This window comes from Bicyclus anynana, chromosome 24, assembly GCF_947172395.1.
Source record: "Bicyclus anynana chromosome 24, ilBicAnyn1.1, whole genome shotgun sequence".
NCBI lineage: Eukaryota > Metazoa > Arthropoda > Insecta > Lepidoptera > Nymphalidae > Bicyclus > Bicyclus anynana.
Window position 1 is genome coordinate 2555338 of NC_069106.1, and position 12222 is coordinate 2567559.

The following is a 12222-nucleotide window of genomic DNA, read 5'->3' on the forward strand; positions in this document are numbered from 1 at the left end:
TTACCAATAGATAGAGTGATTTTTGAGGAAGGTATAGATATTTAATTTGTCAAGGTTCTGTGTAATTGGGTGAAATAAAATGATAATTGTTAGCAGGGTCGGAAAAAGTCAAGCCTTTTGGGATTTTTCGTTAAAAACGCTGCCTTATCCTTTCGAGACATGTGTAACAAAAGACCTAATCACAAGTCTCAGTTTCTGTCAACATAAGTGATGATCTGCGAAAATAAACTTATGCAAAACTATCAACTCATATACTTTTAAATAAACATAAAAATAAATTTTCTGAAAAGGTGAAAATATGAGAGCCGAATAGCCAATATATTCTCAATTGCCTTCCGTTAGGCATTATAGTCACTAACCTTTGCCTGTCTCGCAAAAAAAATGAGCTAATCATAAATCACGGCTCCTGAAAAAGGTTATATTTTAATTTTCTAAAATGTGATGTTGATACCGAGATAAGAAAGGCCCAGACTTGCTCTAACGTTGCTTTTCATTAGGCATTATAGCAGTCAACCTTTGCCTGTCTCGCAAAAAAATGTGCTAATTGCAACTCTCGGCTCCTGTTTGAATGAATCACATCACTCATACACCTACTTAACAATGTCTATAAACTAATAGATGTGAGCGATAATATAACATTCGCGCCACAATCGTAGCGTACACCGGCCAGTTTATTGACGTCGCATCCGACTGAACTTGAGTTTTGAGTCTGTGAATGTCATAGCCTCACTTACGCCAGTCCCACTGCAGTTCTGTTATAGTGAGCACGATCGCGTTATAAACAACACTATCAAATAAAAAAAAACTGCACATCTCTGGTTCATTTTCGTCATTTTCGAAATTGGAACTATTGAAGCGGGAAGCGGGCGGGTGCGAAAGAGATGGCCGACCGCCCGCTATTTCGGTGACGTAGTCCGTCGGTGCATAGCGAAATAAAATAATGAAAAGTGGCTTTAGTAATTTCATTGTGTTTACGCGCGTTGCTAGTTTGTTTGGCTACGTAATTTTTTTTTAAATGCATCCATTTAACGGTGTGGCGCCCTCTGTGTTTGTTATATCAGATACTGTTATACGCGTGGTATAAACATGGAGCTGTCAAAACAATAACCTCTTTGTGTGCGATAAAAAAAAAACTCGACGTTCAGTTTTTGATGTGGAACCGTAGTTGCACGCCGGAAAATTGGGTGTACGGTTTTTTCCAAACATAACCTACGACAATCTTCAGTTGCGCGCGAGCTGTCCTCGCATGCGCCACTCGTTGAATACGCGACGAAATTCGACGAAAATCGACGAAAACCGACGAAAAAACCACCGAATGGAACACATCGGTGAACACGAAAGAAATCCCCGAACTTTTTATTCGGTGAATTTGAAAATCGAACGCTGTATCGTATATGATTTGAAATAAAACTTTTTCAAGTGAAAACTTTCTTGCTCAATGTAATTGTGATTTTATAAGAGTGCCTTACGTACAAAAAAACTAACTGATATTGTGATGTAACAGTGCAAAAATAATTTAGAAAATTAGACCGAATAGTATAACTATTTTTAAAGTGTTAGTGAACTTGTATTAAATGTCTATTTTCTGGAGTGTAACCCGACAGATTTGAGTGCTTATGGACTGCAGCGTAAAGTTGACAAGGTAAGGCGTTTCCATATTTAGTCGGTTTAAAAGTTATTTTTTAATTACATACAGTTAGTGTGGGTAATTTATGTTGGCACGCCAATCTTAATCTATGAACTTGATAGTTGATTGCATTGGTGTATGGAACGAAGTTAGCAGCAAGTGAATTGCATTGCTATTTGCTATTAGTGCAACGAAGTTCTCACATGTAAACCGCTAGGTTTTATAATCAAGCGAATATCAACCTTATTGCTTTATTATTACTTGTTCTCTATAATATGAGTTTTTAAATAAAGAATGGAATGTTTATTAAAACTTTCGAGGTATTTTAGAATGTACTTAAAGTTGATTTTCCGTTTTTGTTGGTATGTAAAGAGTTTGCAGTAGTTATGTGTGTGTTGTTGTATACGTCTTCTAAGGTTATTACTACTATATACATTACACGTTATATAGGTACTGTTGTTTAATTGAATTAGATGTTTATTTCCTACTGGGTAAGGATTTCAACATGACTTTAATTCAAAGAATTTATGAATTCGTCTGTTTTCCTATTAAAAGCGCTTGTGCACTATATTTTTAATCTAGATGGTAATTTGAATTTTGACGTTACAGTTCAAATTACCTACAACTAGATTAAAATCTATAGTTGTTTTAATTGGTTGTAGTTTTCGAAAATTGTTGACGATTTCAATTTTGGTGCAGTTTTCAATAATTAGTCTTGGGTTCTGTTCCCAACTCGGGTCAATTATGGATTTTGTATTTTTTAAATTGATTCTTGGTTGTTTTGATGGTAGCCATCGGCCATTTAGTCACCACCCTACAGAAAATGTCTTACCAAACTTAGTTTTTTTGATATTTTCTCTTATCTTTCTCTCATTTCTTTTCTCTCTTTTTTTTCTTTTTTCTCATCACTCATGGGGCATGGGGCATGGCATGGAAGGGCATGCACCTCCAACTATTCAGTTGTGTGCATTTTAAGAAATTAAATATCACGTGTCTCAAACGGTCATCGTGATGACACCTGCATACCTGAGTATTTTCTTAATTCTCTGCGTGTGTGAAGTCTGCCAATCCGCATTGGGCCAGCGTGGTGGAGTATTGTGTTACTGTCATTCTGAGAGGATGATAATGATGATGATGAAAGGGATTCTTGTGTCCCCTTGACAGACTTCTTTCACTAGATACTTAATGTTTTTTTTAATTTTATTTATCGTATTTTGCTAATACTAAGCTAATAATACCTATTGGTCACAAAGGTCACAATTTCTCACATTATGCCGAAGAAAATATTGAAAAAAAAACAAACACTTTTCACTTGGATGGTTAAGTGGCTGGAGCCGTAAAACCTTCTAAAGCGACAGTCCAAACACCATAATTAAAGTAGATGCCTACATGGTAGAAGCATAGGCCGACACACTTTCAACTTTTGTAGGTCAAAGTCAAAGTCTAAATACATTTATTTCGAAGACTTAATTTACAAGCACTTTTGAAAACGTCAGGTACCTAATAATTCGTGATATTAATTAGTTGAAAACTTTAAAAGTTACGAGGATTCCAAACGCGCCTTGGTCCGAGTAGAGTAAAAAAAATAAAAATATTAACAAAAAAAATCAACCGACTAACAAAAAAACGACTACAAAATCACAAAATAAACTAAAAAGTGAAAAATAACATCGTAATCCTTTAAGAAATGACGAAGTTATCAGATAACGAACATTAAAAATTAAAAAAAAAACACGCATCGAATTGAGAACCTCCTCTTTTTTAAGTCGATTAATGAAGCATATGTGGCTATGACAGCTCTTATTCAATTTCATTCATTGATGTTTTGTATTTTTTTTTATTTATTCGTAAGCAGCACGGCTATTCTCTAATGATGTTTCGTATAACTCGCTAGAGCGAGTTTAGAATTCGACGCTATCTTTCTCATTCTATAGTATCGTGTTAAACAGAGAGAGATAGAGATAAATTCGAAAGTCGCACTAGCGAGTTATCTATACTAATATTATAAAGAGAAAATCTTTGTTTGTATGTTTGTTTGTTTGTAATGAATAGGCTCAAAAACTACTGGACCGACTTTAAAAATTCTTTCACCATTCGAAAGCTACATTATCCACAAGTAACATAGGCTAAATTTTATTTTGAAAAAAAATAGGGTTCCGTAAGATATTTAGGTTTTCCGGACACAAGGTGTAAAAAACCAACAAGAAAAGTAGGGTAGGGGTAGGTAGGAGTAGGGTAGGGGTAGGGATAGGGGTAGGGTTTCACGCGGACGAAGTCGCGGGCGTCGGCTAGTAAAAATATATTTACGGAATAGCCTAGCAGTGCACAATTGCGTTGAAGCAACATTCAGCTAGTGGGTATTGATGTTTACGTAATATTATGTGAATAAACAGCCCCTTATCTATTGTTACCTACATTTTGTGTTTACCATTGGTCACACACACATGAGGTTTCGTCCACGTGTAGGTAAGACTAGCGATCGCCCGTGATTTTGTGTAGAAACCATTGATAAAAGTAAATCTATACTTAATATTATAAAATAGAGTTTGTTTGTTTGAACGCGCTAAACTCAGGAACTACCGTTCCGATTTGAAAAATTATTTCAGTGTTAGATAGCCCATTCATCGAGGAAGGCTATAGGCTATATATTATCCCCGTACTTCTACGGGAACGTGAACTACGCGGGTGAAACCGCGCGGCGTCAGTTAGTTTTAAATAGAAGTCCTAAGCTGTTACAGACATTTTTTAGAACTTTTAAAGGTGTTTGAATTCCATCTTTAGCGCGTTTAAAAACAAAAAAATCATACCAGCCGATGGACGTCCACTTCAGGACATAGGCCTTTTGTAGGGACTTTCAAACATCACGATACTGAGCCACCTGCATCCAGCGAATCCCTGCGACTCGCTTGATGTCGTCAGTCCACCTGGTGACGGGTCGAACACTGCGCTTTCTAGAGTGGGATCGCCATTCCAGCTCTTTGGGACCCCAACGTCCATCGGCTTTTCGAACTATATTCACCATTGCCACTTTAGCTTCGCAACTCGTTGAGCTATGTCGGTGACTTTGGTTCTTCTGCGGATCTCCTCATTTCTGATTAGATCACGCAGAGATACTCCTAACATAGCCCGTTCAGAGCTATGTTAGGAGTTCTTCTTAACAGAGTCGTTCTGTCGTAACAGAGCCTTCGTGTGAGGCCCATAGTTAGTGACCAAGAACCTATGGTTCTGAGACTTGGTCGCTAACTATTCAACTTATAAAAATCAACCCTCCCGCTGCGGGTCATTTGAGTGCCCAAGCAATTGGTGGTCAGGGCTCCAGAGCGAGGGACCTCACAATACGCGCCGTCTCAAGAATCACTGCTTTTTGTATCCGACTCTTGATCCAACAGTTAAGTGAAAGCTTCGTAAGATGTTGGTCGAAGCTTTTCGCTATAAGACCATTGACTGAAACAACTATCGGTACAATAATAGTTGACTCAACATTCCACAAGCGGTAAGCACGTGAGCAAGGTCCAAGTATTTGATACTTTTTCCTTTTCGACTTTAACCAAATTATCGTCATGTGGAACAGTAATATCAACAATTATTGCACGCCGCACTGACCGATCGACTAGCATTGTTTATTATAGTGATAATCATTAAAGAGACAATCATTATAACCATAAACCCACCACACCCATTGGAGTAGCGTGCTGGATCTAAGCTACGAGTAGGTATATAGTATTAGGTACATCCCTTCTGATGAACAGTGATTGCCCAGTGGATATGACCTCTACCTCCGATTCCAGAGGGTGTGGGTTCGAATCCGGTCCGGGTCCGGTGAAAAATTGAATTCCACGCGGACGAAGTCGCGGGCGTGCACTAGTACTAATATTATTTAGTCAGACAAGCAACGAAAATATCGACCGGCCGCGGCAAAAATGTCCAAACGTGTTTTTAATATTTCATAGCTACCAATTCAAACGCAATCGATACAAGGATGCCCTGTCAAACGACTCCTTTGTTTTACTTAACGAAATTGCCTTTTGTGGACATTCCGTTTTCCTAGGAACACTATAACGAGCCGTGATAGCCCAGTGGATATGACCTCTGCCTCCGATTCCGTAGGGTGTGGATTCGAATCCAGTCCGGGGCATGCACCTCCGACTTTTCAGTTGTGTGCGTTTTAAGAGTGTAAATATCACGTGTCTCAATCGGTGAAGGAAAACATCGTGAGGAAACCTGCATACCAGAGAATTATCTTCATTCTCTGCGTGTGTGAAGTCTGCCAATCCGCATTGGACCAGCGTGGTGGACTATTGGCCTAACCCCTCTCATTCTGAGAGGAGACTCGAGCTCAGCAGTGAGCCGAATATGGGTTGATGACGAGGAACACTATAATATGGTAAACTTCAAAAGTGCTTAAGTATTGACGGCCTCTCCTTCTCCTCTGGCACAGTGGTATGGATTTACAAGACGGAGGGCCTGGGTTCGGTCCCCGGCTGGGCTGATTGAGGTTTTCTTAATTGATCCAGGTTTTTTTAGGTTAATATTAGGTAGCCATATCATGGACAAAGGATAGCTCGTACTAACATTTAAAATTCGTACATACCTAGTTGCAAAATAAAATAAAGTTACCTAAGTTTGCGTTAATTTAAAGAGAAGAACAAGACACAAATCGGTACAACGAAAAAAAAATAAAAAATAAAAAATGCAAAATTAAATAAAGTTACCTAAGTTTGCGTTAATTTAAAGAGAAGAACAAGACACAAATCGGTACAACGAAAAAAAAATAAAAAATAAAAAATGCAAAATTAAATAAAGTTACCTAAGTTTGCGTTAATTTAAAGAGAAGACACAAATCGGTACAACGAAAAAAAAAAATATAAATTCAAAAGGAAACTGTTTAATTTGTAACATAAGTTTGAGTTAATTTAAAAAGAAGAACAAGACAATAAATAAATACAACGAAAAAAATATTAAAAAAATTATATAAATTAAAAGGAAACTGTTCAATTTATAACTTAACACTAAAATTATTAATATTTATGATAACTAAGTTACCTAATATTTTATTAGGATTATGACCAGGATTTATGGCCTAAAGAGCTCTTATAGAAAGTGTCATAATGTAGGTAGTATTTCATTTCATTAATTTCCAACCATATAAATAACAGAAAGAAAATCAGAAAATAATATACCCAGAACTCGGTAGGTACCTACCTACTTAATTTTCCAAAACCGCTGCTATCCACGGGGACAAACGAAACAGTTAAAAAAATACACAACCGGAAATCGAACTACAGTCCCCGACAGTAAAGTAGCAGTATAACGTTGCCGTCAAGTTAAAATAGAACGCTGCACTAAACTACTTTAAGCCAATTACTGGCATCCATTATTTATGTTAGTATGCAGTATCAACTGACAAACTGGTCAATGCACTTTGAAATGTACTGTGCTTGACTTTCTTTTTGTTTATTTTTAACTAGCAGAACCCCACGGTTTCACTCTCGTATTTCCCCATTCCAATGAGAATATGGGGATAAAATATACCCTATGTTACTAGCTGACAATATGGGATAATAGCTTTCTATTGATGAAAAATATTTTTTTTAATTTAGCCCGATTCCATCTAAGATTGCATCATCACTTACCATCAGGTGAGATTGTAGTCAAGGGCTTACTTGTAAAAAATAAAAAAAAAACATTGTTTGTACAAATTTCAAGTTCATCACTATTCTAAGGGTAAGTAATAAGATAACTTAGGTACCTATAGATCACTACATAAATAAAAATATTTTCTTTTAATGAAATTAGTAAAGAAAAACTCGTAATTTTTTTTTAAAAGATCGTCTCAAACTGTTACGAATTTCAATTTCGTTACTTTCTAAGGGTAAGTAAAAAGTTAACTTAGGTACATGTAGATCACTCAATACACGAGCAAAAAGGAGTAAAGAAAAACTCGTTAATTTTTTTAAAAAGATCGTCTAAAACCGTTACGGATTTCAATTTTGTCACTATTCTAAGGGTGTAACTTAGTATTATGGTAGCTTTGGTATGTATAGATCACTCACTATACAAGCAAAAATCTCACCTCTTAATAAAATGAGCAAGTAGTCGTAACTTTTTTTACAAGATCGTTTAAAACCGTTACGAATTTCAATTTTGTCACTATTCTAAGGGTAAGTAATAAGATAACTTAGGTATAGATCACTACACAAAAAAAATCTTACCTTTTAATAAAATTAGTAAAGAAAAGCTCGTAACATTTGTTTTTAAAAGAAAGTAAGATCGTTACGAATTTTAATTTCGACACTATTCTAAGAGGAGGTACGTATTATGGTAACTTAGGTACGTATAGATCACTCACTATCTCTACATAAGCAAAAATCTTACCATTTAATAAAATTAGTCAAGAAATACTCGTATTTTTTTTACAAGATCGTTTAAAACCGTTAGGAAATTCAATTTCGCCACTATTCTAAGGGTAAGTAATAAGTAATAACTTAGGTACGTATAGATCACTCACTAACAAAATTCTTACCTTTTAATAAAATTAGTAAAGAAATACTCGTATTTTTTTTACAAGATCGTTTAAAACCGTTAGGAAATTCAATTTCGCCACTATTCTTAGAGTGTAATTTAGTAATAAGGTAACTTAGGTATAGATCACTACACAAACACAAATCTTACCTTTTAATAAAATTAGTAAAGAATAACTCGTAAATTTATTTTTAAAAGATCGTCTAAAACCGTTACGAATTGCAATTTCATCACTATTCTAGGAATAAGTAATAAGATAACTTAGGTGTAGATCACTACACAAAAAAAAAAATCTTACCTTTTAATAAAATTAGTAAAGAAATACCTACTCGTAATTTTTTTAAAAGATCGTCTAAAACCGTTACAAATTTCAATTTCATCACTATTCTTAGGATAAGTAATTAGGTAACTTAGGTATGTATAGACCACTCAATACTCAAACAAAATTCTTACCTTTTAATAAAATTAGTAAAGAAATACTCGTAATTTTTTTTTAAAAGATCGTCTAAAACCGTTACGAATTTCAATTTCGTCACTATTCTAAGGGTAAGTAATAAGGTAACTTAGGTATAGGTTTAGGTAGGTCGTACACAGGTAGAATAGCAATTATTCATGGAAAAACAATTCGGCTACCATGCACGCCGGGCATTATCGTTAGCGATTCGGGCACATTCGTGTCACTTTGGCGCTTTTTTGTGTTTTTTTTAAATTCTCTATTGGACTCTGTCACGGAAGTTTTTGGTATACCTAGTGTAACCACAAGGAATATAAAATAAAACAGGACAGTAGGTAAAAATTAAGAATCATTTTTTTTAATTAATGTTGTAAAATAGAAGAAGAATAAGAATTAGAAATACTTTATTGCACACAATAATACAAAAATAAATGAAAAATCAATAATAACACTAAGAATTAGTATGCAATGGCGGCCTTATTGCTATAAGTAATAAGCAACATTTTTGAAAGTAAAGTCCAAATCTGTGTTAACTCTACCAACATTTCGGAAAATAGAGCGAGAAAAGTTGAACATGAACTCATCAGGACTCTTAAAAATTACAAAATATGTTACAATTTGTAATATCATCTTAGATTGTAACGCTACGTCACGAAATATAAAAAAAAATGGCAAGGAGGTAGTTTATATTACCGAAAAGTCTGCTAAAAACAGATTTTGCGACAGGGCCCGATTAAGGAGGTCTAAAGTTCCAGCGGGATTTGTCAAATTTGATGAAGTCGCGAGCATCCGTTAAAACTAAATAGGCTTGCAATTGGCTGCGATCACGCGATGCTTACAGAACGCGTTTGTCTAAAAGTTGCCCGTTCAGTCCTGAATTGAACAGTAAGTTGTCCAATATCATGGTCACCCTAGCTATAGGTTACCTACTATGCAATGGTAACAATGCACAAATATCGAGGTCGAATTACTCATTGTTTGCACACGTCATCCAAATGATTTGGGTTTTGTTTTGAGCTCTAGCATAAACACTATGGGAAGAACCTAGATTAGAGTTCAAAGTCCATGCCTTAAATACTAAACTATCCATACTAATATTATAAATGTGAAAGTGTGTGTTTGTTTGTCCGTCTTTCACAGCAAAACGGAGCGACAAATTAACGCGATTTTTTAAGTGATGATAGGTAAAAGGATGGAGAGTAACATAGGCTACTTTTTGTCTTTTTTAGACCCCCACTTTTTTGAAATGGGGGGTGGAAGTTTGTATGGAGCATTTCTCAATGTCCAAGGTAGAAAGCTAAAAATTGGTATGCAAAAAACAGTGCATTTTTGTTTTTAAAAGCCCCCAAACACGAGGGAATGAAATAATTTTTATATGTAACTTTTCGCAGTGAAGCTAAAAATCATTACACCGAGGTAGGGTAGAGGTAGGGTAGGGGTATGGGCAGGGTAGGAGTAGGGAATTGTTCTTCTTTTGAAGTCTAATTGACTTTTATCGTGAAAACCTACTTGTAAGGAATGTCTATTACAATTAAGACTGTCAGTATTCGTTTTATAAAAGATGCTGCTCCAATGTCATCATTATCAACCCATATACGGCTCACTGCTGAGCTCGAGTCTCCTCTTAGAATGAGAGGGCCTAATAGGCCAATAGATCACCACGCTGGCCCAATGCGGCAGATAATGGCAGACTTCACACACGTAGAGAATTAAGAAAATTCTCTGGTTTGCAGGTTTCCTCACGATGTGTTCCCTTCACCGTTTGAGACACGTGATATTTAATTTCTTAAAATGCACACAACTGAAAAGTTGGAGGTGCATGCCTCGGACCAGATTCAAACCCACACCCTCCGGAATCGGAGGCAGAGGTCATATCCACTGGGCTATCACGACTACAAAAGTTAAGTCTAGTTATGTTAAACTTATCTGGACTTAACTTTTAGCCAAATAACCAAACCGCCATTCTATTTCGTCTTAAACTTCGTTTATTAATACTATGCGATAGCGCAAATTCAATGTAAAGATCAAGACCCTTTACTACTCGAGTAAGAAAATGACAAATGTCTTTGCGCCATTTATAACTAACCAACACTATTTTAACCTCTTCAATTTAAACTGAACCTTATTCCAAGGCTATAAGGGTCTAGTAGACTAGCAAAACACAACAACATTAAATAAACAACCGAAATAACCGAAAATAAACTTTATTTTTATTGCCGTAAAGGTTAAACATACAGTAAAATAGTGGTGGGTGCGTAACACTAAACCTTAACCTCAAAACCGTGACGCTTGCGCCGCCATATTGCATTCGTTCGGCTATTTCCGTATCGCGTTCGTGTGAGTTCGGCAATTGCATAGATAACTGATAGATTGATGTCTCTCCCCTCGTGTTCGCACTATTATACAACCTATTACGCGACATAAACGACTTGGTGGAGACGTTTGGAGCGTTTAAATAAGGAATTATCTTTCAGATAGGGATATCCTGTAACAAATTTTGACATAGTAGTCGTAGCTATCCATAGAGAAATAATAATTATCTATTATCTATGCATTATATTATTGTTGGTATATTTAATCGTACCTATCCTTAGAGAATAATTATTATCTATTATCTATAGATTATATTATTGTTGGTATATTTAATTATATCAATATGAAAAATAATATATTTCTAATATCTGTGCAATGTGCATTGATTAAATATACCAAAAATTAGAGTTTGGTATCTCATAAAATTGTTGTGAATTATGACGATTTTAATAAAAGAGCAACTTTTGAGGTTATAGAGCAACTATTAAGTTTTTTATAAGAGCCGGCTCTTCTCAGTAGAACCTACCTTCTGAACCGGTGGTAGTCTTTACAAAATACTTTTCAAAAGTGCTTTTAAACTAAGCCTACTTGAAATAGATGAATTTCAATTTGGATTCCGATCTTACTTTTTAGTACCATTTAACATGCAAAATATAGAAATATAGATGTATTAGGTATAGACGGTTTTCCATATATACTGACCTCAGGCATTCGGCCGTTTAGAAATTCATTAAGCTTTCATTCGCACGAGAGTTTTTTTAACGGACGTTAAAAAAGCATTCAAATATAGTATGAAGTTAAATGAAGGTTTAAAGGTTAAAAAGCTCTCGTGCGATTGAAAGTTTAGCACAAGAGTTTTTTTAACAGACGTTAAAAAAGCGTTCAAATACAAAAAAATGCATTTCCAAGTAGTATATTATGTACAATTGTTCACACGAGAACGTTTTTTAAAACACGATGCTTTTATTCGAGCAGTGTTGCATTTTCAGTTTTGGGCGATGGATAAAGACATTTAACTTCATACTGTATTTGAACGCTTATTTAACGTCAGTTATAAAACTCTCGTGCGAATGATGGCTAATTGTTTACCCAACTTAATATTGTTTCAATACTTTAAACTCTACTATATCTTTGTCTAAGTCGATAAAGGATAGTCTATTAAGGATAAGCCGATATTACCCTTACCCATAATGTCCGTGAGCTTTGATAGATATGACCTCGGCTCCCGATTCCGGAGGGCGTAGGTTCGAATCCGGTCCGGGGTATGCACCTCTAATTTTCAGTTCAGTCTCAAACGGTGAAGGAA

General features: G+C 35.5%; 1 protein-coding gene across 6 annotated transcripts in view; it reads left to right on the top strand.

Moving 5' to 3' along the window:
- Positions 1–705: 705 nt before the first annotated feature.
- The window catches only part of LOC112046247 (mushroom body large-type Kenyon cell-specific protein 1), a 280699-nt gene continuing 269182 nt past the window's right edge, over positions 706–12222 (top strand). For 3 of the 6 annotated variants that reach the window (XM_052889126.1, XM_052889127.1, XM_052889130.1), the window contains exon 1: positions 710–1642. The gene's annotated coding sequence lies outside the window, so the exon portion shown is untranslated. Of the gene's footprint in view, positions 1643–12222 lie in introns of all 6 variants that reach the window. The other 3 variants (XM_052889128.1, XM_052889131.1, XM_052889129.1) reach the window with 3 other exon arrangements.